General features: G+C 38.6%; 1 long non-coding RNA gene across 3 annotated transcripts; it reads right to left on the bottom strand.

The window, feature by feature from the left end:
* Positions 1–12,112: 12,112 nt before the first annotated feature.
* LOC121815154 lies at positions 12,113–25,185 on the bottom strand. 3 transcript variants are annotated; one of them, XR_006054826.1, is made up of 6 exons: positions 24,715–25,185; positions 23,573–23,821; positions 23,240–23,405; positions 23,027–23,122; positions 18,294–18,444; positions 12,113–16,611 (listed from the first exon to the last, which is right to left on the bottom strand). It is a non-coding gene; the product is annotated as an uncharacterized LOC121815154 (long non-coding RNA). The 3 variants fall into 3 exon arrangements; XR_006054825.1 differs by having other exon boundaries at positions 12,113–18,150; positions 18,328–18,444; positions 24,715–25,184; XR_006054824.1 differs by having other exon boundaries at positions 12,113–18,444; positions 24,715–25,181.
* Positions 25,186–26,440: the final 1,255 nt, after the last annotated feature.

Here is a 26,440-nt window from a genome sequence, read left to right as displayed (position 1 = left end):
AGGTCGATCTCCACCGTTTCAACTATCCTCTCAAGCCCTACAAATTGCCTTAACTTATATTAAGAATAGGGTTTGTGCACATTTTTTGAAATTAAACTGGTATAAGACAGAAATTCTTATCATTGGTTCAGACGAGCTGCTTCCAAGCACCAAGTCTTCCCTTGGTCTTTTATGCATTTACATGAAATCAGCTGTCAGAAACTTGGGTGTGTTATTTGATTATAGTCTGACCTTCAAGAGACATATATGCAAGATCTAGAAGATCCTCTTCTACCACCTAGGGAATATTGTTATAATGCATTCAACACTGACACACAGACTATTATTAATGCATTTATTTCCTCTTTGGTAGATTAACAGGTATCAATTAGAAACCATGAAATAGACTTTAAATTGTGCAAAATACAAGAACTAAGGAAAATTTACATATTATACCAGTCTTAAGGACTCTGTAATGGCTGCCCATAATTTTAGAAGAAATTTTAAAATTACTGGTCACCTTTACAGCTTTTCTTGATCCAAAATATATATTTGTATACTATTATTTTTATTGTTAATAGAACCAGAATTTAAAATAAAACTGGCATAAAAAGAAGTCACGGACCAGAAGCCATTTACAACACACACTCCTTGAAAATTGGTGACCTATCTATCAAAGGTGTAGTACGCACAGAGCAACATACAATATATTTTTAATGTGGAGAGCAGAAGAAAGCAGGAGGTTCAAAGCTAAGATCTTTTTTTCAACAGTAAGCAACAGTAATCCTGAAATCAATAAACTTCACATTCATTCTATTTCATAAAACCCACCTGATCCTACTGCCATAATATCAGATTCATGCATGTACTTTACAACAGGCTTTCTCTTGTGGACAAAATTTCAAAGAGTAATCTACTAATGGCTGGGCCAGTGATCTTCAAAGGACAATTTAGCATGTGGCACAGACTTAGTTTAATGGTCTAACTGTAACTTTAAATACATTCTGGCAGACACACTGTCCCTCTGCCCTTCTGTGGAGTTTGGAGATATGCATTTGATTAGTTAAATTCCCCCTACCAGAGAGGCACATTATAAGTAACTTGGCATACTTTATTCTTTGTAATTACTTTAGCCGAGAAACCCAATTTGACAGACATCTGTTGTCTGCCTACTGCTGCCAATATTGATCATAAATCCATTTGCTCTTCTCTGTTTATTTGCATTTTGTCAATCTTTCTGGGTCATCTCCAAAAATAGTTCCCATCAGCTGCTTAGTGAAAGCCACTGTCATTCTGTCTGTGCAAATGTCAGTGAAATGTCAAATTTCAGAGATTTTTTTCGGGGTCTCTGATGCCACACATAGAACTTTGATTAAGTTCCAGTGAGTGACTTATATCAGCTTCTGACATCACTGTACGGAACCTAAATGTTACTCCGTGAAGTGGTATAGTAGTATAAAGTATAATTTACTATCATCTATACCCAAAGACTTAAATATGAAATATTTATAGCTGCAAATAAAAGCTGCAATAATCTTAATTTATGGGGATCTTAAACACGGCAATAAAAATTTTAAAGCAGTTTCATAACAGTACTGACAGCTACCGATTAGGAGCTACAGCAGTAAGTGTGGAGACATGAGAAGATGTCACGTCCAGCCTCCAGCTCAGAAGTCTAGTTTTTAAATACAGCCCACAAGATGGAGCTAATGTCTAGTGGGATGAGCTAGAATGCACATGAATGCTGCTTTTATTTATTAATTTATTCATATTAGTGACCAGTGCAGCTTTGTTTAGATCAGAATATGTCCATAGTCATAAACTGGCCACAGGTTTAGAGAAAAGGATAAAATTGGAGTGATATGTGGCCAATTTGTTTTATAAAATTGATTTATACAGTACGAGTCCAGAGGTCCATTTTTTCCCCCTTTTATTTCATATGCTGTTGGAGGTCCCGAGGATGCTGTTCTTGCCTTTCAGCAGTTGTGTTCTTCACTGCTAAGTTGTTGCGTCTGTTCGTAATCAAATCAGGAACGTATCACTTCCCATGCAAAGGAGATTATTCCCAGGAAAGATATTGTAGACAGAACAGCAAACGTAAAAGCTTTCAGTGACTGAAAAACAAATATCTCCACTAATAATATTCTAACATGAACAGTGAGACTGAACGAGACGGTAATAAATGACACATTTATTTATGCAAACATGTCACAGGGTATTATTTTCAAAGTAAAAGCCTCTATTGCATCAGCTCCTTTCATACAGCATAGATTGGTAGATAATAAAATAACCTGGCGTGTCCTCTTACTCTTGCTTGCGATGCAGATGCGCTGCGTGACTGGTGGCTTTTACATGTGAACAAGACAGAATCTGACACAAACATAAACATGTACTTACACGCCACAAACATATACACGTATGCCCCACGAATAAAAAAGCACACATGCTGAGCCTGCTTGTCTGTGCTTTCCCCCCACCGTCATGTGCCTCAACCCATCTGACAAGATCTTCTCAAGCAAAATCTGACATGACATTTTGCAACACTGAATCAGCAGTCAAAGTAGGCTAACACGGTGATATGTAGAACAACACAGGAAGTGAGAGGAGGGGAAACGTGTGTGTGGGAAATGGGGGGCGTCCTGTTTCACAAAAGGCCACTGCTGGAGGAAGACATCCATTTGCCCCCCGTGCCACCGGAGCGCACTATGGCATTAACCTAATGAGTCTTTACAAAGTAATTAACGGTTCACCACTGAATGATACTCTGTGTCGTTCTGTAACAGAGGAGAATTAATTATTAGTATCAATCAATTATGTTATCTGGGGGTGTTACTTGGTTAAGAAGGGAGACGGGCAGACAGTGGCATTTAGCTGTGATTAATGAAGTGACCTTCCCTACAGCCTTGGCTGAGATCTAGAAAAATCTATTCCATTTCAAAGTGACCTCCAGGGGGGATGGCTGGTTGGAACACCCATACACTCAGCATCCAAATGCAACAGAACACACACACACATTCTCACACAACCTCACTTTGAGCGCTGGACGAGCGTGCGGATGCAGAACTTAATGTCACTCATGACGTGATGCGCTTGCTTTTGGATGATTCTGACACATAACGGAGGGTTACTTCACTACATCGTAGAAAACTGAGGGTTTTTTTTTTTTTTACAAAGCCTTAGCACACCATTGGAAGTGGGACAGTAGCAGAAGTGGTGATGATAATGATATTAATGAGAGCCCAGAGACTTTTAAGAAATTTCCATATTTTGTCCCAAGGGCCCGAGCGTGACATTAAAATGTTCATATTGGTACCATTCTCACTAGAAAAGGACAACCGTGTCAGCTTTATTCACACTAGAAAGTATGAAGGCAGAAGTGCGAGTAAACAAGGATTTTACTTGTAAACAAAAGCATCAAGATGGCTAAATGTGGTTACTGTGGTTACTATATACACAGCAGAATGTAATGCATATATGCTTTTATACTTTACAGACAAGAATTAACTTTGTTTTCCTATCACGTCTTTTGAAAGTGTGAACAAGTGTCATGTCAAGGCACAAAAAAAATGTGGATAATGGTGAAAGTATCTAGCTTATACAGCTGCAGCACTTTCGTAGCTACAAACCCTATTATGTTTATTATACTGAAGGAGGTGTTTGGAGAAGATTGCTGGATGTTTTATGCTTTTATATTATAGCCCTTTATGCTTTTTGGACTGTACAGTGATACAAAGATTATGTTTTAATAACATTAGAAATATAGTTCATGGCTCACTATCAGATGTATGTAATAGATACAACCTAAAAGCCTACATTAACTCAACCTAATATATACACTTAGAACGGACTGCTGCTCTTATGTAGTTAATATCCCTCTTGAATCAGGGGGTATTAAAGCTTTTAAATACATGTCCAAGCTCAAATTTGGCTGATGGCACTTTGTCATCCTTAAAGCTGCAATAATTTATTTTTGGCAGCAAAAAATGTGAAAACACATCATCTCAGATTCTGTTATCCCTTTACAAAGCCACTATGTCCAGTGTATTTACTATTATTAGCATTCTTTTGGAGTTTCAGGCCATTTGGCAAATTTGCATCCAACAAAAGTCTGCCTTTAGCTCAGCTTTAAGTTTCTGCAAAGAGGTAAATGCCTTGACTATTTAGCTCATTCATTTAGCTGCTAAATGTTTATCTACTAAGAAATCTCATCCGTTTGCAGCTAGCTCAGAGTGCATTTGCAAGTTTTGTTTGTAACAGCCTTTAGCACCTGTGATAGAAATAAAGACCAAAACAATGAGCTAAAGTAGTCTCAGAAGGTCAGTAGAAGTCAGAGAGACTCCGAGGTCATGTCTTGATTCTCTGGCGATTGTCATTGTCATCTAATTCATTGTTAATATAAAAAGTAATGTTCTGGGGTATTTACTTGTGGAGTTTACATGTTGTCCCTATGCTTGCGTGGGTTTTCTTCATGCTTCCGGCTACAATCAAAAGACATGAATGTGAGGTTAACTGGCGGTTGTAAATTGTCTGTTTCTCTGGGTAGGTAGGTAGGTAGGTAGGTAGGTTATTTACTATAAATGGCCATTAGGTACTGTAGCATGATAAAATGGTGCAATTACATTTTGGTTTGGCCCTGTAGAGAGCTTTCAATGTGGATCATCAGTCACATTGTCTGTGATGTTTAAAGTCCCAGATGTTTCAGTTGTTCCTCCTTTGGTGTGGCATAGGATTTGATCAACACCGTTAAAATACCTCTCCAAACCTTTCAGATGCTGGATATGCTTCTTCAACATATTAACATTTGGTAACAGATGGGTAAAACATGTGCATTCACATAAACTGTGCCATCAATATCTAACCAGCTGAGTCTGGTGCATTGCCCAGACAATGACAGCTCCTTGTGCAGTACAGGAAGTCCCTGTGGTGCCACTTTACAGAGCCTTAGAGGCATGCAAGTCATTGTGCCATCATCTCACCCACTCATTAATGATGGTCGCTGGCCAGCACATGACAGACTCCAGCTTTGCCACTGTTTGTCTGCTCAGCCCTGCTGTAGGAAAGTCAGCCAATTCTAATAGTATACATGACATGTAATTGCAACATTTCTGGCAATAACAGACTATAGGAGGCTGTTACATTGGCGACCCTTAACATAATGAGCTGATACAGGCCTTATAAAGTATTCAGGACACTGACTTTTCATTTATGAGTGTAAAACTGGGGGGAAAGGAGATAATAATGAGCATTAGCCAGACTAGTGTATTCATTTTTAAGAATGATGATCCAAAGAGTGACAGAGGTTACAAAGCCATGTGAGTGACGAGATATAATAAGACAGTTGTTCATGTCTGCAAAATGTCTCTATATTCAACACAGCTTAAATGACTGTTTTATTGCAACAGTGGAACCATGTGATGTTATTAGGCCCCTCTAAGGAGAAAAGTGCAGCTAGTGCTGATCAATAAAATTTTACAATTATTCCTAAAGTGCCCTGGTAGCCATTAAAGTGAAGTAAAAATGGAATGTTAGGTTTTCTTGTTCTCTCAGCACAAGAAGAAGGCTGCAGAAGTTTGGTTAAACTGTCATCTGGATGTGTGCTCTGTTTGGTTTGAAAAGTTTCCAGAGGGAAATGATGAAGGCAAGTGAGATCTGGTCCATGAATTAGAAGATTTGTCGTTCCTCCTGTTCCAGAGGCCCACATGTTGATGTGTCTTTGGGGAATATACTGAACCCTAGAACTGCTGCTGTTGTTTCAGCCAGGGTAAGCATTAAAGCAGTGTGTGTGTGTTGAATATGTAAAGGACTTGGAGTGTCTGGTAAAACTAGAAAAACAATAATCTAATTGCTTCATTTTAAATTTGATCTTGTTTTCTCGGATTTGCACCAGTTATAACAATTTAGTTCAATTCAGCTTTATTTATATGGGCCCAATTCACAACAAAAGTCGCCTATGAGCACTTTGAGACACTGGGAAGGAAATACTCCCTTTTAAAAGTAAGAAACCCACGGCAACTCAGGCTCAGGGAGTGACTGGTTGGGGGTGAGGGGAAAGAAAAGAGCACTGATAGTTCACAACAATGGTGATGTCACATGAATGAAAACCTTTCAAAGACAAATGACAGGAAATTCTGGCTCCCTGAAATCAGTATATAAAGCAATGTGGGGCTCAAGACTTTTGCACTGTGCTGTATTACTAATTAGACAGCAATTATGTTAAACTGATGGTCCATTAGTCATTAGTGGTCTTAATACAGTCTACTAGTAATATTGTGCTCACTGACAGATGTTACTGTAGCACAACACAGGACTGTATGTAGTTAAACAACTACACAAGTACGAGCAGGTGCTACTAATCAACACAAACTTGATTAATTGATCATCAGGAAGCCACAATCTTTTCAGGAGTGGACATCCTAACAAATTCACCTGAACGTCAGACTGTTCAACGCTCAAACAAACTGCAAGACCCAAAGAGCTACATCTGAGCTCTAAAGGCCTCAGTTAGCGTATTTGAAATAGTTACCAGGAGAAAGCCTTTTGTTTCTTAAAAGAGCATGAGAGCAAAGCTTAGGTTTGCAAATTTGCATCTGAACAACCTTCAAGACTTCTGGACCATTATCCTTTGGACAGGTGAGACCAGAGTGGCTCTAATAAGCAATACCAGCACAAACACCTCATGCTAACTATCGAGCATTCAAGTATTCTAGAGTCAAATGTAAAGCCATCTGTCTGACAGCTAAAGCTTGACCCAAACTGGGTCATGCAACAGGGCAATGATGTCAAGATCTGCAATGGGCCAGTCAACATCCAGACCTCATCCTCATTGTGAATGCTGTGGCAGGACCTTAGAAGAGCTGTGCATAAACTAATGCTTGCAAACATCAAAGAACCAAAAGCAACATTGTTAAGAAGAGTGGCCCTAAAACAGAGAGACTGATAAAGTCACACAGAAAATGAGTATCTAAAGTCAATGCTACTAAAAGTGGTTCTACAAGCTATTTAATCATCATCATCATACTTTTCACAGGACCTCACCTAGTCCTTTCTCACATGACTGTAAAGAGTTAGCATCTCTTTGATGTATAGAGATACATCAGCGTAAACTTGATTTTTATGCTCAAAGCCGATACATTCATAGAAAAAGCTGCAGCCAAGGAGAACTCCACATTTTAAACAATCAATATTTATAAAGTGACAGCAGAGCAACTGTTGTTTTTGCAGTTACAACATACAAAAAATCAAAAAAAAAAAAAAAAAAAAAAGCTCACGGGCTTCAGACTGTCAAAACCCAAATATGGGTTTTCATTTGTTTCATGTGTCTTGGCACATAACAGACTGTGCAAAATTTCAATTAAGAACACCAAAATTATAGTTGTGAGATGGTAACAGCTGCGAGCTCACTTAATCTCCCCACAAACAAATGGCTCATTACTTTGAAAAGTCTGCATTCAACATGAGGAGATTTTACACGCAGCTGTACACAGTCACACACACACACACACACACACTAACACACATACACAATAGCACGTGTGTGCGTTTGTAAAATCCAAATTTTCAAGCTGAACAATGAATTGCTCCCCATGAGCTCCTGCAGTGTCCTAATGTGCATCCTATATGCTTATGTATTGTATGATGCATTGCACATTGCGTATACTGATGCTTTGTGTGTTAGTGCGTGATTTCCCTTCACGAGTTACCAGACCTTTTTAATAATACACATTGACGTCTCAATTATTTGGTAAATCAAGCAACAAGAACAAATTCTATTGGGAAAAAAACCAAATATCATTTGTGGCAAACAATTGAAGTCTCTCACAGGGAAAACATCATAACACTAGAGAATGATACATTGTCCTTTTTATTGAATTTGAAGTATCATTTACCTCAAGTATTTCTAACATGCAGTCAGTCTTAAAGGCTTATTTATTCCAGTAAACACGATCTATAGAATATTATGAAGGACTTTCTTTGCAAAAAAGTCATTTGAGTCAAGCATCCACATGCCTCACATCTTTAAACATCAGTGATTTGAATGGTTGTTTAAAGAATGGTTACAAAAAACTAAATCTTATGCTGGGTTATAAACACAATAGCTCCGGCAGATCCTGTTTTAAAAACTGTTCGTGTGTAACTAATGGATATTTCAAGGCAGAGCAGCAATGTCTGTCTGAACTATATCAATGGACAGCTCTACACATTGGCCCAGAAGAGACAAGGAGGTCCAGACTTATAGCTACTAGCAATGTTTCTGTTTTAAAATCAGTGTTAAAACGTGATACATCAATCAAACATTCACTGATTCCTCCATTAGGTAGGCCAAAATGCAGCACTTGGCGGACATGATCAACAGCTTTTCTTTAAAATTTGGAAATGAGCAGAAAATGCAGGAAGGTTTATCTGATCCAACGAGAACTTTATCACACAAAATTACTCCCATCACATTTTAAACATCATGGATTAATGATACACGTAACTGTATGAGAGGAAAAGTATTTTCCATAGATTTCTCTGCATTTGCATGATGATAGAGCCCATTAGATCACATTATCTATGTTGATTGAGTTTAACAACAACAAAGCATATAGAGGTTTTTTTCCCCTCTCTCCTAAATTGCGACATGATTAAGAGAAACCGATGACTTATAACATCTTTGTTCTCCAAATACCTCATTTGTCATCTCTGCAATTGCTCCTACAAATACATGCGAGGCATTGTGCCCAAGACTTCCACAGAAGAAACCGAGAAATATGCCGCAGCACAAAACTGGCTGTACATCTCTGACAAATGTGCAGGAGGCATCATTCCAACAAGTTTCTTCTAAATCACTGTCATTTCAGCGAAAACATTGTGCGATGCCTATAATTAGTGCAGAAGCTGTAAGTGGTGAGTGGGAAGCCTGTGTGTTAGAGAGCATATGTCACAGTGAGTTAGCGTCCAAGCTAAAACGTGTTACTTACGCCTGTCATGGCTGTCCTGACTGCCTGTCAGACCAGCCGTGAGGTGACAGTGATGCGTCTTGTCTGTCCGGCTCAGTGGCCCAGAAGACCTGTAACCTGTCAACAAACACTCACAAACACACACTAATATTGATAGCATATACACATATTTATGTGCCGTGAGCTTGCAAAATTCCAAACTGTGTCATTGAAGCTTCCGCCAATAGTTTTTTAAGGTACACAACCTGGATATCGAAGTTGCATCATCTTTCAGTTCAGTTCAGTTCAATTCAATTCAATTTTATTTATATAGCGCCAAATCACAACAACAGTCGCCTCAAGGCGCTTTATATTGTAAGGTAGAGCCTACATTTTTAATCCACTTCATTTAGTTTCCACCTGGTTGTTCTTCATGTTGGTTCCAAAAGTTCATGACGGGCAAATGTGAAATGTTTAAATAGATCATATTCTTCCTGTTTTATGTTTGCTCCCAGCTCACTTGTTGTTTTCTAATACTGTGGCTCACAAAGGCATTACGAAGTTAATGTCATGTGAATCTCTTGTTTTAATTTAATGAAAGCACCGCCCTTTGTCGGGCATGAAGTGAAATATGAGATAAAGTGCAGATGTGTGTAATGACGATGAAAATACAATGCAAGCAATTTTAGGGTTTACACTCTAATAATCTCTAATCACACAATTTAATGGTTGTGATCACTAACAAGCAGCATTCCTGTTCTATTTCTCTATGAGCTTTATCTACGTACAGTATAGTGCCGAGCAGCCTTCTTAAAATCTTAATATTTTGATTTGTATTTTCATATTTTCATGTAATGCAGAGCCCCCGCCTTTCTTTTTGTTTTGTTTTTTGTTTTTGGTCTGTAGCTTCATTGCATCTATCTGCAACAACTTCTCCAGATATGAGTCACTGAGGTCACATCTTATCCTGCTCTTTCTTCTCCATCTTTCCTCTGTCCTCGTGGATGACCCTGGTCAAAACCTCTGCCTTCCATCCTGCAGCACTAACTACACTCAATGCATCTCTCTCTCAACTTGTCCCATTTTTACCTCATCCTCACCCTCTCCTTTATCTACTCTCCCTCGTCTAAGTGTGTATTTTGTGTATCTCTCCTTGAGGCTCTGTGTGTTAGTGCCAGATGACCTGAAGCCACCCAAGACCAGTGGACCATGGCTAAAACGATAAGGCAGGGGAGTCCTTTGCTTGCTGTACCCCCTTGATTTCTTTTTTCATTTTCTCTTCTTTCCCTTTCCTTCTCATCCTTCCCCATCATCTGCCTTACCTTGCTGTTGCTGTTCCCTATTAGATGTTCAAAAGCAAAAATGTCATTAGTTATCACCAGCATTAATGAGTCACAAACAGATAAATATGATTTCTTTAGCTCAGCACTGAGTCGAACAAAAACAGCAGAATTTAAATTCAAATGGAGGTTGCTTTCCTTTTTGCACAAGTGCATTAGGAGTAAGTATTACATTCATATCCTAAACAAGCTAAGTGAACTTTTCCTGCTCATATTTGGCACTTATTATCCTTTTACAGATGCTGATTGGAAAATCACAAAGCTTTCCTCGGGCCTTGATGACCGATCTTTCAGTGAAGTTTTGAAGAAGCAGTCAATAGCTTCACACATCATGCGAGTCCATGGGAAATCTGTTTATTTTATATTCATATCAAATCCTATGATATCTCTCTAATTGAACAGTTTGCAAATGATTTTGAGAGAAATGGCCCGTGTCCCACTTGACTCGGGCTGCAGCTTTTCAGCCCTGTGCCGGCTTCCAGAAAGCCCGGAGAGTTTTGATTAACCACATCTGGTTGCACTCTTTATCAGGATTCATCACTGCAAACTCTTTGGTAATTAGAAAGACCGTCCTTCATGTCAAATCAAAAACATGAGTGATGGTTATTTGTAATCTTATGGGTGCACGTGTTTGTTTGTGTGTGTGTGTGTGTGCACGCGTGCGTGTGTGTGTCGGTAGGCCGCAATAGAAAATCTGATTAATGATGCTCATCTCGGCCTCTTTTGGCTGTCCAAATGTAAACAGAGGACTCAACTGTTTGCGTGCAGTGTAATTAGTCAGCGGTGACAGGTCTTTTCTCTCTTTCTTTCTCCCTCTGTGTCTCTCTGCTCGTCTTGTCAACAGGACAGATACGCACCATGCTGTCAACAAGCCTGATAGCCAGCACTGGGAAAAAGGTTAAGATTTACATAAAATATAGCAATCTGCTTACACACACACTCCACATCAGACAGATTTCCCATTACTGCATTCCCCCCCCTCCTGTTCATTCCTTTCTGTCCTCCTTGCCTTTATTATTTCTCTTTTAAAATGCAGACTGTGGCTCAAAATGACTCCCACTCATATGCAGAGGCAAAAATGCATGCCTGATTGGGAGCGCACACATACACACTGGCAGTCATAAACATTTCTCTTTGTTGAGCAGGTAGACTGCAGAACAACGATCATCTGTCACAATCAGGGTAACCTAATTCTAGTTCATGCTGTCCTTCATAAGCCCGTATACAATATATATGTATTTTATTGTTTTATTTTGCAGGCACCGCTATCACTCTGTTATCATCCTTGTCAACAACCAGAAAGAAAGAAAACCGTGAAAGACAGCAATGGATAGAGCAATCCGAGTTTTCATTTTCTAAATCCACATCCAAGGTGATGGAGAGCGAGAAGAAAACTGTACCTGGAGGATGCATGTACGTTTGCCATCCCCTCCCCTCAAAAAAGATAAAGGTTTCTTGGTTGTTGTTTAAGGAAGGGAATATGTATAAATGACAAAAAGCTGATGAATTCTGGTAAAAGGAGCGAGAGCCAAAAATAACCCTAATGTGATTGGACCCTGGCAGTGGTAAAAGGTTGTATTTGGGGTTGACCGGTCACCGCGTTCCACTAAAATGTCAACTTCAGCATGTGTGCACATGGCTATTTCATTTTCACATTAAGGCATACTTGCCCTTGACATTTTGCAATGCACTGAGTATCCCCTTTAATAGGGGCACCTCATCACTTATAGTAATGCCCCCCTCCAGTCATCCTGAGTCATACTGAGTGACATGCAAAACTTTGGTCACCTCTGGTCATTCACAACAAATGAAAAGTGAAAATGACATTTTTTGACTTTTTAAGCAAAATTGTTGAAATTTCATACGAAGGTTCAGGCTCTTCAAGAGATATGAGGTCTAAGGTATCAATGATTACTTTTACCAACATTTCAGAATTTATTAACCTTGCTATCACCCTGGCTTGTTTATAGTCGTCATTATAAAAGCCAAGTGATAGAAAGCTCAGGGCTTTTTCAATACTTCTCAAACCTTGACAGACCAATCGGCTGCCATGGGCTCTTCTAAGCTGCTTAGCACACAATTAAAATACTTGATGGCCATAAAGCAAGAGAAGCCAACATGATGTATTTTTTCACATATATGTTTAAAATCAGTAATGTAAGTGAGAAATGGCTGTAAATGGAGGTCCACTTTTCTCTCACCTTCAACCAGCACCCTGAGCTTCATGCTGCTGAAGGTTTATCTCTGTTAGAGAAAGTTTTATGCCCATTCTGGTTCTTAATCCCATAGACGATTGATGGATTATTTATGAATTATTTGTCCTCTAATGCAAAGTGCTTTCATGTAATTATTATTATGATTTGGTGATATATAAATATGAAATAAATCTATGAGAATTGCTCTTTGGCTTGCTAGAAATGCTGTTCAAAGCACCCGCAAACTAGCTTGATGCACTTTGGAAGTTTTCCAGACTTTACGGTTGAAATATAAATTTTGAGCCACAGTAGATAAATGGAGAGCTGTTCTTTATATAGAAAGAATAGCTCTCTAAGTGTTAAGCAGGTGTTAGATGGATCATGCCTTGGGCTTGTGTTGTAGCTTGTGGCTACATTCCACTTGCAGAGAAAGAATGGATTCAATTAAATAGCGGCAGATTCTTGAGTCAGACATCATTCCGCGCTAAAGCTGCAGACGAAAAAAGGATGACCTCTACTAAAGGACTGTAAACGCATCTCAAAATCCACAACAGACTACTTCATCGAGGCAAAAGCTTAAAGGTTTTTGCTGTGGCCTTCACCACCTAACCGTGTATTTGTGATCAAAAGTTAAAAGTGGATAAAGCTCAAAAGAGAAGTATATCCCAGAATATCAGACAACAGCAGAATCAGTCAGGGCCGGAGGTTTTCCAAAAATGCCTTTTTATCACATGCAGCACATAGCAGGAGTTCTGACTTTTCAAAATACTCACTGTTGTTTAGACGAGCGTGCTGACTGAGCAGCGCATGCAGGAGGCAAGTCACAGGATGACCACCCGCTAGCGAAGAATTTACAGACAAGTGCTTTTTTATCCTCACATCAGAAGAATTGGACCACATATAGACTTTGTATTACAGAGCTGGTTAGTTAAAGATTGTTGGATGTCCACTTCTCACACACATTACCTAACGCCTTGAAAAGCTCCGGCTGCAGTGCATGTATGAAAATGGTTAACCAGAAGCCATCACATAACACAATATTGCCCAAAATTATGCATGCATTGTATGAATAATATAGATAGAATAATTTAAAAATCCCAGCACTATTGTAAACATGAAGATTAGGGAAAGTAATACTGGGTGGACTAGCCACTACTGTGACAGGTTTTTGACAGAATCAGGCTATAACACAAAGCGCATAAATCCTGTCTTTTGCCAGTAATAAAGAGGGTTGTTGATGCTGAATACAGTGCAGTGCCTTCCACTGCGGGAAAGCAATAAATACAGTTAATGAGCTATGAATCTTCTGAAACCAAAACTTCTCTTCAGTTATACAGTATATGTATCGTAGAGTCGTAGAATGTAAGGTCTCTAAGCGCTCAAAAGTACTTGTGGCCACACTCCAAACAGGAGCCTTTGGTTGTTCTGGGGATTAACGATTTTCCCATAATGATTTTACTCTGCAAGAGAGAAGCAGAATTATTAGGAAATGTTATGTATAGACCAGTAAATGAACAGGGGTTAAAGTGGCCCAGAACGGCGTCCAGACACCTTAAATTAATGAGCATTTAAATCTGATTAATGCATATTACTGTCCAGTGAGCCCAATTTTTTGTGTGCTGTAGGTCGGTGTTGCTTCCAGTGGCGACACTTGCTCAGTAATAAGAAAACAATTAAAATAATGACATCCCACGGCACGCTCGTGCCCTTTTTTCCTTCTCATGCCTGTGATGCGTTCATGGTGCAGATGTAAATAAAGCTGGGGTACTTTAGCATCTAGCACAGAAGACGAGCGAGCAAATTTAACTTTTCAATCAACTCAAAAAATCTCCAAACACACAAATTGTTTCTGCACAGCTTGTCACAAAATATGTGTATTAGCTAAAGATACAGCTGCTGTGTTGTCCATTGAAAGACAAACATTTTCAAACATAGCTCAGGATGTGAATTTTAATAAACAGGAAGTTTCAAGCTTACATAGAATGTCTGCATTTTTTTTGAGAGCTTTTAAACCAGATATTGGATATACATTGTATATACACAATGTGTTGCTGAATTATGTCTCTGTGAAACGTCTTGCAAGAGAAACTGAGGATTGTTTTGAGCAGGCTACAGTGGTTAGTTTGCAGCACTGTGGTGAAGTTTACAGTGTGATTCAGTATGCTGGACTGCTACAAAGCAGCCTCTTCATGGTCAGTGTTAGTGTACATTAAGAGTTGTTATGAATTTATATATTATCAGTTATAATATTTAATGATTATCTCATCTTTTTATTCATTTCACTCACCTAATTCTACCTTTTATACTAGCATTATACTGTATAGGAGTTGAAATCAGCCATAAAAAGCATGAAGCATCTGCTTATACCTTATTGAAATCAGTTGGAACCCTAAATCCACCCCACCAATATTAAAACATTTAATATTGGCGTAGCAGCACTACTCTTGTTTTTTGAAATATAGTTTTAAAAAAACAAACCAAAATTAAATTTACTGTGTAATCCTTTGCCCCTTGATATTAGAATTCCCCCACCTGCCAAATCCACTTTAACCTTTGATAGTGAATAATGATGAAAATCAGGTCCATTATCGACAGTAGTCATTCCAGTAGAAATGACAATAAAGGACAATATAGGAAACACTATATAAAACTTGGAAGCTATAAAGAGAGGCACTGTTACGACACCAAAAGAATATGAGGAGCGTAATTTTGTCATGCATTTTCATCTACACTTGGAAGAATCACAAGTAGTTTCACTTGATATTAAAAATACAAGCATGCACCTGCGTGAAATGCCAGAACAGAATTTAAGTGCAGCCATAATACATAATTCATGAGCCTTGTAACTGCTTGGAAAAATCCAAATCAAACAAAATAAATATTTACTCAGCACATAAACAAAAATGGAGAGCAACCAATGATAAAAACATTTTTAGCGAGTTTACAATCACTTAGTTAGCTAAATTTGAAGTGTGGAAACTGTAAAAATGGTTAAAACATAAATTAGTTCAAATGTAATAAAACTCAGACTGTTATGAAATTTAATGTCTTGGTGATATAGCAAAACACATCATTTAATAAGAATGAGAATGAATTATTTTATGAGTAGATCAAACAAATTCAGAATATCCTTTAGCAGGTTGAAATCAATACCAGCAACACCCACAGAAAAACTTTTTAACTTGACTGTGGCATTATGGGACATCGTGGATTATTCTTGCTTTAGCCTCATGGAATAATCTATGAGGATCCCATGGGATCAAGTGTACACTTGTAATGAAGGAGGAAGCTATCTATAGAGGCGAAAACCATTTCTGTAAACACGCTTTATGATTTTAAGTTTTTACATTGGAGTCTATGGGGCTGACTCATTTAAGTAGCTATTAGAGGATGTGCACTTTGGGCACTTCACTTTGGCCCCAGAAGTTTCATCTTGATTCAGATGGAGTAATTAGATTGCACGTGTTGCGAAGGATCCTCCAGCATCTCATTTCTTCAGGTGATCCATATAATTCACATCAGGTTTAAAAAGTGAGGCATTTTTTTAAAACGTCCTTGGGGATTAAAACAACAGAAGGCAGATGCTCCTTGCTTTTCATCATGGCACAGTGAGAGACTGGATGTGTATATTTGCTGCTTCTCTCCCCTGGTGAGTGCATCTCTCAACTACAGAATAATGCTGGAGTAGAAGTTTTTGGCGCAACGTCACCAGATTTCACGATGGCGAGGTGGATCAAATCTGAGGGGTCAAAATCTAAGCCACATTTTAGAAATGTAGAACAACTTCACTGCTCGATGAAAGTGCACTAACAGGTATTTCTGGAGACATAACTAAAATTTAACTAACAACTAAAACTTAGTTAACTAAAACAAACGTTTAAAAACAAAAGCTGACAAACGAGCTGTGAAAATGAACTAAAATAAAATACGGTAATACATATAGAGGAAGTAGCCTTTGTTTATTGTAATGACACACCTTCAGATGCCAAGCTATGTTACATCCTCTGTGGTGTGTCCTGAGGTCATCGGGTGTTTTGGGTCTCTCGAACATCAGACACCTTCACTCAGGTGACCCAGCTGATCAAGCCTTTGCTTGCTCTCTTTATCCAGAGCCACCTGACGCCTTTTTTCCACTGCCTCTATGCTGTTAGAGATGGCCCTTCTCCTTCAGTGAAGACCCTGCAGTGTTTTAGTATTTGTTAATTAAGCAAAATGATCCCAACTTGCCTTATGAAGCGTATATAGGACATATTTATTGAGACTTTGGATCTCTACAAGACTGCGAGTCAACTAATATTTCAAAATCTTGCCTCTGGCATATCCCCGTAAACATAATGAGACTAAAACTACCCACTAAAAATTCATAAGAAACAAAAGTAAAACTAAACATTCTGAAACATTAAAAACTAACCCTGGTAACTAACTGGAACTAAATTGAATTAAAACAAAACTGAAAAAAAAGACAAAAATAAAAACTAATTACAAAATGACAAACTTTAATAACTGTAACTCTGTTTTGGAGTTGTAGTCTCATGTGAAAGCAGCAGAAATAAAGCATGGACGATAATTAATCTCAGTCGGAAAACATTAATACACTAGCACTAAACTAATGTACTACTGAACGTTTTCCTTTTTATACTTCTTTACACTTCTACTCTTATTATACGCCATCTTTCATTTATTTACATATATTTTATGCACATTGGGCTACTCTGCAGTTTAAAAGCCCAGCACACCTACACAGGTGTTTTCACTTAGACCTCTATTCTGGTGTAAATTGAGTGAAGCTGTACCGGGAATTAGCGATATCGCTGAATGTCAATCAAGCACATCACTTATTAGGTAACATAAGTGAAAATGCCTGTGTGGGCAGACTGTGGGCGTGCAGGGCCTTTGAGATCACACATGTAAATGATGTAATATTTTTATATAACCAAACAAATTGCAATTACGCGACTAAACTCCTAAGCAGGGTAACAAATCATTTGCATTATCTCCATCTCATTCAGCTAAAATGTCAAAAATCATTAAGCAACAGCAAATCACATAAAACACTGAGATCCACTTTGTAAAAAAGTGATTTTATGCTGGATATCTAAAGTACATTTTAATCATATGGGATATGGTTTCCATGCAGTATTGTTACATTAAATAAACTTTCTAAATATGTTCTGCTGCCACTCTCTCAGCTCTGCGAGATCACAGCAGCAGACAAAGATACAGTCGTGTGAAAAGGAAACTCTGTGAAGTCTGTGGAAGTACACCCCTTCCATAGGAATTAGGAGGGTAAGTAGCAGCCAGGAATTGCTAATCAAATGCACACTCGATTAAATGATTACCAAAAGGTGTGAGCACCTCTATAAAAGCAGAAATATATGCGCACATCAGCACAAATACCTCATAACAATGATAAAGCAATGTGGTGGAGCAGTGATGATTTGGGCTTGTTTTGCAGCCACAGGACCTTGATTCCTTGCAGCCATTGAGTCGACGATGAACTCCTCTGTATAAATATTCTAGAGTCAGATGTGAGGCGATCTCCCCAACAGCTGAAGCTTGGATGAAACTGAGTCATGCAACAAAACAATTATCCTAAGAATGGCTGAAAAAAACAGAACCATGTGCTGAAAGCCCCGGCCAAAGTCCAAACCTCAACCTGGTTGAAGTGCTGAACTATAAGAGAGCTTCCATACGTGAATGCCTGCAATGAACTCAATGCTGTAAAAAAGATGTGAGATGCTGATAAAGTCACACGGAAATGAGTACTTAAAGTTATTACTGCTAAATGCTTCGAAAGGAGTGTAATTAGTTTTAGACAGTAACACCGTGTAACACTACCTGCTACCCAGGAGTGCACTGACCTGATAAAGAGGCAGTTTCTTCTGCCGGGGTTACCTCAGGAGTGCACTGCATCTGCCATGTCTGTTTCTGCATCTGTGTAACAGAGTTTTGTGCTGCTCTTTGAAGGATTTCATATCACACCAGGAGCATTTCAAAAGTGGAGCATGAGGTCTTTTATTCAGGAAAAAAAAAAAAAAAAGGTGTTAGTGACGAGTTCCATTGCTCCAGATAAGTGTTTATCATTTTATCATCATCTTTATGAAATATAAGAAGTAAACACAATGCTAAGCCATAACACGAGCCATTTCAATGAATGAAACACAGACAATTAGAATATTTTCACATATTTTTATCAGCACCATATCAGCACTTGCCTTCTTGGACTTAATAGTAAGTAGGGCTGGGCCATATTATACCGTTCACGGTAATACCGGTATAATGTTAGACAATGATAGGAAAATGAAATATCGCGATAGAATGTAAGTAAAACGCGCATGCGCAGTGCCTTTGTTTTCATACGCACATGGCCGATTGTTGAGTGAAACAGATGAACCAGAATTGGTTTGTAAAAATGGTGCAACTTCAGTGATGTGGAACTGGTTTGGTGTTTGTCCGTCAGATACACGACAAAGCACATTTTTTTGCAGAACATGCAAGCGGCCGTCGTTATTGTCGTATTTGTCGGACTAAGATGCTCTTAAATCTGGGAGTAATCTGGGTCCTAAACTCCCTCTTCAGGTCAAACGAACACTGCAGCATCACTGAGAGTTAAAAACTGTCTAAATTCTTTCATCTTTAATAAAACGATCAGCATTGCTGCTTTACCAGGTGTAACTATGAAGTTTAACTTCCAGGCATCCATGAAAACAAAAGTATTACATTTAACGGAGTTAGAAGTTAGCAGGAAGCTAGCGGAAGTTAGCTCGCTAGTTTCGCTAGTTACCTAAGCATGATATTGCATGTTCTTGACTGAGAGATTTCTGAAAAAAATCAAACGTACAGCTCTGCTATCACTTCTCAACATAAATGAAGACAGGAAACTAAACAGCAGTGACGTTTGTAGGGTTACTGAAGTTGGGCTAGCTGGTATATAATGATGTGCTACGTGATCCGCTAGCGACACAGCTATGTTAGCATAACATAAACAGGTGAAGCTGGAGGACGAACACTAACACTTTTCCACTTATAAAAGTTAACGTGAAGGTTCCTCATGGTTAGAGACAAATGCAATCGCATGGCAGGATGCTGTAAACGGACCAAACTTCAGTCAGGAGAACAACTGAGATAATCCATCCACAATACGAGGTTAGTCATTAATATACTGCAACAACATGGGAATAGAGCAGCTGCCAGAGAATTCAACATTAATGAATCAATGGTACAGAAGTGGAGGAAGCAAGAAGAATGAGTTTAATAAAGTTTGATTTATCTGACTGCTTTGTTTCGCTTAATGTGCCTTATAATCCCGTGCACCTTATGGTCCGAAAAATACGTACTGCACACTGCAGTTTAATGTTGCAAAGCACCTCTTTTTAACTTCAGTGGATATTATACATGGTTATGCTCAGGATATGTCAGCCCATTTCTACTGGAAATGCCTTTTGGTTAAACTTTCAGCAAGGAATTTGCATTTGCACTGTTACATTTTTATAAAGCTTTAATGTACATAAAAACCAGCTTCTTGTTTAAGTGAAAATAAATGGAAGGTTGTCTTTTTGCGCTAGTAATGTTGTGGAGTTGTATTTTGTCTCGCATCAATTATATCGTCAGTTATATCGTTATCGCAAATTTTCAAATATATATCGTGATAAATATTTTTGGCCATATCGCCCTGCTCTAATAGTAAGCATGTCGTACATGATTTGATTGATTTTTTATTATTGACTATTACTGATGAGTGAATGTGCAAACCGCTTTCTAGTCTTGGATAAGGTGAAGTTCACTTTGTTTACATTATACATTGTAAAAATTGTATTTTAAAATTTTCTTTGCCATGTGATTCACAAAGTACACTGTAAAACCCAATAAGTTAATTTTACTCAAAACTTTTGGTGAAACTGATTACATAAAATATTTTAAGTAACTAAAACTTAAAAATAAAAGTTAAATAAACACACTTTATTTATTAGCTTTAGATAAATATTTTTAAGTACCATTGATAAATGTTTTTATGTTATATCCACATTTTTGGTTTAGTACTCTCTACTTGATATTTTGAGTTTCAAGTACAAATCTAGCTCAAGTAACTTTAAGGAATTAATTTTTAGTTTCAAAATGTTAACCATTTTAAGCTAATACAACTCAAAAATTTTAAATACAGAAAATATAAATTCAAGTTACAAATTTATTGAGTTACTTTGACACAAAAAGCCCAAAGACATAAATCCACCACATTTTATAGGGAATAATGTCAGAAATTTTGGCACAAGGTTACAATATTAGAAATAAAGAATTTCACAACATGTTTTAAGAGTATTCAAATTTGATTAACACATGAGTAGGCCTTTTTATTAAAAAACATACAAAAGGAAAAGAAAATCCTGCATTATTAGGTGGGAAAACCGAATGAAAGTAATAGTATAGTGCAGCTAATACACTGAAATATAATTGGTAACCTTTTTAATATGCCAATACTGTGGTTATGCAAAATGCACATGACAATGGTAGTGCTGAAAATAATGGTGCCAAATAAGGCAAGAAAAACATATTTTAAAGGTGAAATATAGAGGTAAAATCAAAAATAGTCAAGAACGGCCAATTATACCCTGGACCACAGAGGGTTAAATTTGAAAACGGTTTAAAAAACAAACATCCCCATTCTAAAATGTCATGTGACAATCTGATTCATAAATGATGTCACAAGGACATGTGATGATGTCACAAGGACATGCCTTTGATCCTTTGAAGTTTTTCTATAAATAGGGGTCAGGAGCAGCAAGTTTTAGTCAGTTTGTTCGCAGCCTTCAAACGTTCGACCAGAGATACATTTGAAAGTATTTGTAAACCTCTTCAGAGTCACTGTGCACAGGATTAAAAATGTATCCACGGAAACGCCAACAAAGAATAAACAATCTTGCTGCCTCTCCTTCGAGGTCTGGCCGGCCACTCACTTCAAGAGGTAAGCCTGATATGACACGATCCATTGGTGCCTCATCGGTCCAAAGGACATTACAGGAAAACTCCGACCTACATGCAAAAATTAAACAAACTGAAGAAGAGAAGCTTCAACTGGAGGAGAAGTGCAGACAATTGGAAGCACGAAATCAAGAGCTGGAAAAACAACAGCAACGCCAGCCTTACACAAAAATTATTAGTGAGGCCTGGGAAGGAAAGTTTGGTGAAGCACGACAGAAGATTTTGTTCCTGATGAAGGAAAACAAGACAAAGAGTGCTGAATTAAAAGAAACGTCTGCCCAGCTTCAACGCGCGAATGCTACTATTGGGGAGATGCAAAGGGATCTCCAAAACATGGAGCAAAAGAATCAGGCGCTCCAAGGAATGCTTAATGAAGCTATGGAACAAACTGCACAAATCCTCGGACAGAAAAAGGAAGGGGTCACACAAATGCAGGACCAACTCAAAGGCATAAAGAAAAAATTCGAAGTGCTGAAAGTCAGGCTGGATGAAACAGAGTGCAAAAATAAAGAGCTTCTTCAAGAGAAAGAGCAACAGGAAGAAGAAAAAAAACGTATTCTCCAGGACTTGGAGAGAAGAAATCTACAACTGAACGAATTTTGTAATACAACGTTGTTGAACTCAGACAACTTGAAGCGCGAAAACGCTGAAATGCTTGCGCAAAAGCAGCAACAGGAGAAAATAAATGAAGACCTGCAGCGTAAGCTTCAAGAAATCACAAGAAGAAATGAGCAGTTAGAAAAGATGCACAAGGAAAAACAACAGCAAAATACAGACAAGCGCAATCTATTAAAAGAAATGGAGCAAAGATGCCAGAAACTTGAGAAGGAAGTTGAAGAAACAACCGATCAGCTGAGAACCCTCATCCTAGAGAAAAAAGTGGTCGTGGAAAAGCTCATGGAAAAGAAGAAAAAACGTTTCCGCTTCTTCTGGAGGAGGGACACTCCTGCTTTTTCTACTTTTTCTATTTTTTCTACTGCAGATCGTCACCTCGTCTCCCTCCACCTCTGTTCCATCTTAATTTTCACCTCTCCTCTCCCCTTCTCTCCTAACACTTCTTCCCTCTCTCCTTCATCTTTTTTCACCCCAACCAGTCCCGGCAGTTGACTGCCCCTCGTGAGCCTGGTTCTGCCGGAAGTTTCTGCCCGTTTAAAGGCAGTTTTTCTTCCCCACTGTCGCCTAGTGCTTGCTCAGAGGGGATTGTTGGGGTTTTCTCTTTTCTTTTTTTTCCCTTCTTATTACCATTTTCCTTTATTTACCGATTTGTTTTGTTTACTTTTCTTTTACGTTGTTTCTTTATTTACTTGTTTAACTTTTTTTCAACTTATGTAATAAACTAATAAACCAATTGAATTTATCCTCTGCGTATTTTACATCTAATCTTTAAAGAATATTTCCAAAACATTTTCAAACATCACGATCTGTCTTTTGTTTGCTTGTTAAAACCCCGTAAATGGTGAAGTAAAAACCCTGTGATATGGTTTAAAACATCAAAATAGACTAAACAACTAGTCTAAAACTAAGAGACACAGGATAAAGTTGGTGTGAAGGTTTCAGTCTGTGAAATCTAAACAAGGATGCTACTAAGATATTGTTCACAACTTTGTCCAAAACTTACATCCCATGTTTTGATGAAGGTAGAGGTGTCTTCGTACAAATAGGCAGAGAGGGCATGAAGCACACCAGCACTTTGGGCATGGATATCAGCTTGTTCCTACATCACAAGAAAATTTTTTATTTTAAATTATTGGCTAACCTAGTCAAGAATGGTAATTAAAATTGAAAAATTGATCAAATTAAAGCTCAAAAAACAAGACAAAAACTCACTAACCTGGAGATTATAGCTTCTGAAGAGCTGAGACAGGACATCAGACACGTTCCCTGTCCAAACAGCTTTCTTTCTGAATAAACTCTGGAGCCAGGGAGCATGTTGGTCCAACAGCATAAAAGTGGTTCTTCAGGTGGAGGTTTGTAATCCTGTGGAATTCTGCACAGATCTGAACACACAGGATACATTTGTGTTGACAAGTTTCAATTAGTCTATAAATCTTTGCAAAATACATCAAAATCCTTACACTCCAAAGGCATAATTTGTTCAGACAGGCCAGATAACAGGAGTTGATATAAAATACATCTTGTTAGATACATCTATATACATTCTTACCTGGGACTGGGATTTCAGAGTAGGCCAGCAATCCAGGATCTGACCTACTGGTAGGTCATCATTGATGATCTCTTTGCATTGCAAGGCCAAAGTTGTGAGCATCAGCTTTGTTCAGGATTCTTTTCACTTTTCTCGACTTCATCTACAATCTGTAGTCTTAGCTGGTCAAGGTAAACAGCATCTTCACCCCTGAAAATTTACTTCTGCCCTGGCATGGACATAACAGTAAAACACAGAAGACAAGACAGACTACACAGAGAACAGAAAAGACACACAACCCAGGAGACACAGATGAAACATAACCAGCCCAGAACTCAACTAAACCTTAACTAATAATAACAACAATACAAGAACTTCACCTCATTTCAATATAACATAAGAAAGCAAAAATACAAAATAAACTCAAAATGCTGTGTCACAGACCCAGCCCCTGACAGATAAAAAACTAAGTCTTTCACTAATGAACACTGGGCATCAGAATAAAATAAAACGAAAAAATAACTGTTTGGTAAAAATATTATTGATGGATTCACCCTTAAGCTAACCTAAAATAGAGACCAGGCACAACAATTTTACAGTTCAGAAGATTCTACATTTCAACTTAGTATACATAACTATTTGCAATGTAAACCAAGTTCTACCGCGTAATTATGTAATGATTATTCACTGCTTTTGTAAGTATGTCCTGTGCCTATAATTTTGCTGCCCCAGTTTTAATATGTACAACTCCAGAGAACTAAACGTAAGTTTCAAAGTTCCACCAGTTAGCAAATGGGCTAGCCAATATCAATATCCACGTATGCGCTAAGTGTGAAGCAGCGCAGCAGTGCATATTGATTCAACAATTTAACCACAAGTCAGTTTATAATCTGCAAATCCAGAAACGCCTTCTAAAGACTTCTTTTAAAATAGTAAGAGATTAGAAAAGTTATTAATACATTATTAGTCCCAGGGACTAATAATGTGTTATACTAAATATGAGCTTATTAGCATAATTCATGCAAAACACTTTGGGGCCAAGCCGACATGGATAAAACGACGCATGCATGTAATTCTTAAATGGCTGCTAGAGTTGTACATTTATGCCGATAAAAACCCATATTACAACGGATAACTATAGTTTCAGAAAAAATAAAACTTACCACAAAAGCGCTCCTGAAGATGCCGCAAAGGCGGTAAATGCAGCTAGCCAAGTGCAGAGCGTTAGCTGTTCCAGTTCAAAAGTCCGTAACATACCATAGCATGCCCTCCTTTATCCAGCGTCAACGGCAATGCCGCAAAAAACCCCTTGACAAATGTTTTTATTTCTGTTCGGATATTAACGTTCCACAAGTTTCTTTCGGAGTAATGAGCGGGCATTCGCACTCGAAGCGAGGAATCCAAGATGGTTGCCAGCACTTCATAAAGAAACAGGTGGCGCACGTAGGTACGTACGTACGTAGGCACGTAAGTGACGTCAGTGTTAAAACTCAAATTATTTGAGGGCAATGCTAGAAACTAATCAATATATTCAAGTACTGATAACTTGAAAAAACAAACTTGTTCAAACTACTCAAAAAAATAAATGTGTATGAACTTATAACAGGTTTTTAAGTAGTTGGAACTCATTTCATTTATCAAACTATTACCATTCGGTCTTACAGTGTACCCGTGACCCACACATAAATATAATTCATATTTAGTTCAATATTACCTTCAACATAGTAAGCAGGAAGAGATAAATACATATAATTTGGCATACCATCATAGTACCCAACTTACTTGACAGTAAACTTTTATAAGTAAATGTTACAGAGCAACTTAAACTAATCACAGGGCACGTTTGACTTTCAAGCCAAGTATCTCCCAGGCCTCCACCCTAGAAGCCCCCCCCTCACCATGCCCACTGCCTTCTTAAAAAATACCCAGACACCCCGCTGGCTCTGAATCAGAAGAGTGAGCGAGAGAGCTGGCATTAGTCAACATTCTCACTTAGATTTCTCCCCACTGATGCGCCACCCACTCCTATGAATGCCAAACAGTTCCTTTATTATCTCAGCATTTACATGATTTTCGGGAGCAGCTTAAGCTTTATTCCTCCACCCATCCTTCTCCTTCCTTTCCGTCCCCCCCCTATTTGTGTCTTTCCCTTTCTGTTCTATCAAAGTGCTGTATCATTACGCCTGGGATAATCCTGATCCTCTCGCCCCTCCCGCCTCCTCCAAGAGATGAGCCTCACCCTTCAGTTTCTTCTGTTTTACAGAGTGTTCAGACTTGGAGGGGTGGGGTGTGTGGGGGGGGGGGTGTGGGGGTGTGTGGGTGTGGGTGGGGGGTTTCAGAGGGGCCAGGATGTCTTTTTCTTGTGCTACTGCAAAATGATGATGAAACCATATGGAGGCTGGTGGTGGTGAGGTTTGCAGGGGGTGGGGGTGGGGTTACGCAGCAGCGTAAATGACTTCTTAGCAGTGCAGCGAGATGTGAAGGACAGACTGACGTGAGACGGTGTGGCGAGCAAACTAATGAGCTACACATTTCACGCCGAGAAAGAAAAGGAAAGAGGAGAGGGAGGGTGAGCGTGGTGAGAGAGAGAGAGAGGAGAGATGGAGCAAGAGGGGTGAGATGATGACAGAGATAGAGGGAGATGCAAGGAGGAGGAGAAGGAGGGAGGAGAAGGTGGGAGAGGGGTGGAGGAGGAATGATGGGGGGAAAACGAGAGAGGGCGAAGCCTTACATTTGCAAAGTTGGCAGAAAAAAAGAGGGAGACAAAAGAAAGACAGCGAGGAAGTACGAGAGGGGAGAGGATAAAGAGTGACATGAAAAATGACCTTTCCCTGCCAGCTTCTCTCATCTATCCTTGCCATGACGATCAACAATAAAGTTAGCATCACT

Source organism: Haplochromis burtoni, unplaced genomic scaffold, assembly GCF_018398535.1.
Source record: "Haplochromis burtoni strain Fernald_Lab_line unplaced genomic scaffold, NCSU_Asbu1 Contig_141, whole genome shotgun sequence".
Lineage (NCBI taxonomy): Eukaryota > Metazoa > Chordata > Actinopteri > Cichliformes > Cichlidae > Haplochromis > Haplochromis burtoni.
This window is presented reverse-complemented; position numbering and strand designations above follow the sequence as displayed.